The sequence below is a fragment of the Mesoplodon bidens genome (assembly GCF_964165515.1).
Source record: "Mesoplodon bidens genome assembly, chromosome: 13".
Lineage (NCBI taxonomy): Eukaryota > Metazoa > Chordata > Mammalia > Artiodactyla > Ziphiidae > Mesoplodon > Mesoplodon bidens.
In genome coordinates this window covers 50,223,318-50,226,348 of record NC_138169.1, presented here as the reverse complement: position 1 = coordinate 50,226,348, position 3,031 = coordinate 50,223,318, and the positions used below count along the sequence as shown (strand labels likewise).

Here is a 3,031-nt window from a genome sequence, read left to right as displayed (position 1 = left end):
CGGCTCAAACAAGCAGACAGATCCTGATCAGATATTCAAAAGTGCTTTCAAAGGAGTGGAGTAGTGGGTGTCAATAAGCTACTCCATGTAATTACTTCCTATTCTCGGGATCCGCCTTTGAGTGCAGGCTTCTGACTCACCAGGCTGCTCCAAGTTAGTTTCTGCTGGGTTTCCCCACTGCCTCCTACACGTGAATCACCTCTGGAATGAAGTTTCTACCGTATCCTTAACAACCGTGCAGAAACCAGGCACTGACAGTGAACTTCGATCTTTCCACTAAGAACCAGACCCTAGGCTGAGAGGGTGAAAAATGATGTGGCAGGTACCACCGCCAGCCAAGCTCCCAGATGACAGTCCCCCCGACCCCAGGCATTCGTCAGCAGCACTCCAGTTTCAGCGTGGTTTTCCCCACCCACCCAGGTAGTTAAACTGGCATCTTGTCTTGCAGCTTGCAGCTGCCGGCCACTGAACTCTGCCCTTGCCTCACTGGTTCCCAAATTTGGGTGCACAATGGAAACACCTGGAGATTAACACACACAGACCACATCACACCACAACACAACAACAACCCCAAACCTCACTGTCATCTCAAAACAGTCTAATTAAATGGTTTGGGATGAGATATGGACATCAGGATTTTTCACAGTTCCCCAGGCAGCAAAATTTGGGAACCTTTGCGTTGAAGAAGCATTGTTCTTCCCATGCAAGGGAAACTGGCCAGTTGAGCTTACCTAACGACCACTCGGTGGGCTCCCCAAACCCCTATCTCGGAGATCTACTGACAGCCCCTAACCGGTATGTTGATTAATTTGGCAGCAAAGAACGCTAGCAAAGCAAGGGTCATTTCCAGAATGGAAGGTTGGCAAGGACCCCTGCCCCTGCCCACCCACCTTGTTAAAAACTAAGCTAAATTTAGTGCTTAAACGAAGCATCTCAAACGTTGCTATTCTTTCGGTTACCTTTTGATCTCTGTTCTGTTTCATTCCACAGTGTCTTGTTTGGCAAAGTTGGAAAGCTCGGGTCCTTCAGACTAGATGCAGGTGCTGCGTCAAACCTCAATCGAGAGGGGACTGCACTCTTCACCTCGCTGGGACCAAACCGCCGCGTCGCAGTGCGGCCCCCAGGGCAGATACTATGCTAATCAAGAAAGTTCTTCCTTCTCCTCGCGGGCGGGCGGGTGCAGGTTTGAACACTTAACCCTTGATTTTACGTGACTGCACTACAGTGCGCTTAGTAACCTCCTCTAGCCTAGCGGGTCTGGACCACATTCCATGCTTTTGGAAAAGAAGACGATGTGCTCAAGAGATGGAGAAACCCGCAGGGAGGGTACAGCAGTGTTGGCTGGTGCCCGGGCGAAGGGACGGCTCATGTTTGGAATATTAATTACTCCACGCGCTACTGACCCAGCGAGGACTAGCAGAAGGGGGCTGGGGGTTAAGACAAAGGCTCCTCCTGAGCTGCAGCGGCCCTGCCTCCGAGGTTACAGCTCTGCCCTCTGCACTGGGCGGCCCTTGGCACGGGACTGGCAAAGGGACTCAAGGGGATGACCTAGTCCACTGGCCCATTCGGGGTCTCAAAGTCTGCATGACCGAGCGCTCCGGGTTCAGAAGGGAGGGTCTTTCTGTGCCCACCCCTCCTGCCCGCCCTTTGTGGGATTTGTGGTCACTACCCAACCCTTCGAAGGGTGGACTGAAGAATTTCTTACGCAAACAGAATGGGGAGTCGCTGAGTTGCTCCCGCCCTGAGCGCAGGGCGCTCCTTGCAGAAAACCACTTGAGATCAGAATAATAACCCGCTCTCTTTCCCACCCATCCGGCTCCCGCGTCCCGGGCGCCGGGAGCACAGGCGGGAGCCGGAGTCGGAATGGAGAGGTGGGGCTGCTCTTCGCTGGAGAAGCCCTGGGGGAGGCAGCTGGGCTGGGGGGCGGTCCAAGGTTTGATCCCCGTGCGCTGCACTTCCTGGTCTGCCCCGAAGCGCACAGCCCCTGCCAGCGCCCCTAGTTCTCAGTCCCCGCGCCCCAACTCCGTCGCCCTGAGGTCCGCGCGCTACGGGCGCGCACTCGCAAGACCCCCTCCTTCTCCAGCGCCAAGAGTCCTGGCCAGCCCTGCTCTCACCCCCCGAGCCGGTCCACTTTGCCTCTGCCAGCGTGGCAGCCCTGATTCCCTCCCCTTTCCCGGGGTGCGCAGCTCTGGAGCCCCGAAGGAGGGATGCAGCCCGCAGGAGCGCGGCGGGTGCACACCCGGGGGTCGCGGCGCTGACCCCTGCACAACTTCTTGCTGGGCTTGGAGACCCCCGGTCCCGCCGGCTGAGGGACGGGCGGACTGCAGCCCCCAGGCGGCGGAAGGAGGCGCGGCCAGCGTCTGCCCTGGGAGGGACTGCGCCAGAACTGGGGGTGTCCGGGTGCGCCAGGGCGGTACCGCTTTAAATGCACTTGACTCACCTGCTCCGGCGCCGTCGCCTCCTTCCTCTACTGACAGCTGGGGGCTTTGTTTTCTCCACCCACCCGGCCGATCGCGCTCCGCCCCCTCCGCCACACGTGACTCGCCGTCTGCTACCGCTGCCGCCCGGCGGGGCCACCCGTGAGAGCCCGGCCAGGGCCACCCCTTCCCGGGGGCTGCGGGGTGCAGGTGGGGGCGGCCGCCGCCGAGAGGCCTGGGCAGGTCTGAGGCGACCCGCCGGCGGGTCAGTCCCTAACGCTGGTTAGGGCCCTAGGAAGCCAGGGTGAGTTTGTGACAAGGAATAAAGTGGCAGCCGGTGAAAGGAGCCGAACTGTTGGGCCCCAGCCGAGAGGGAGGAGGCCAGCGCGGCTCAGAAAGGGGACTTAAGAGGCGACCCCACACCCTGAATTAAGTACCTGTAACTGGGGGCCTGCACACCAACCGTCTTGCATCTGCTTTTTACAAACACTTGCACCAAGTGTTTGTACTCATACCTGGGAACAATGGATACTGCGGAGCAAACTAGTTTTGTCCTGAACATTATTAATTAAACTAGGCAATTCTAAGCTGAACAATATGATAAACAATGTAAT

At 58.0% G+C, this 3,031-nt stretch overlaps 1 protein-coding gene across 1 annotated transcript in view; it reads right to left on the bottom strand.

Annotated features, from left to right (window-relative positions):
- Positions 1-2,508, bottom strand: part of MAPRE2 (microtubule associated protein RP/EB family member 2) — a 163,424-nt gene extending 160,916 nt beyond the window's left edge. Inside the window, exon 1 of the mRNA XM_081251707.1 lies at positions 2,441-2,508. The gene's annotated coding sequence lies outside the window, so the exon portion shown is untranslated. The remainder of the gene's footprint in view (positions 1-2,440) is intronic.
- Between the last annotated feature and the right edge of the window lie 523 nt (positions 2,509-3,031).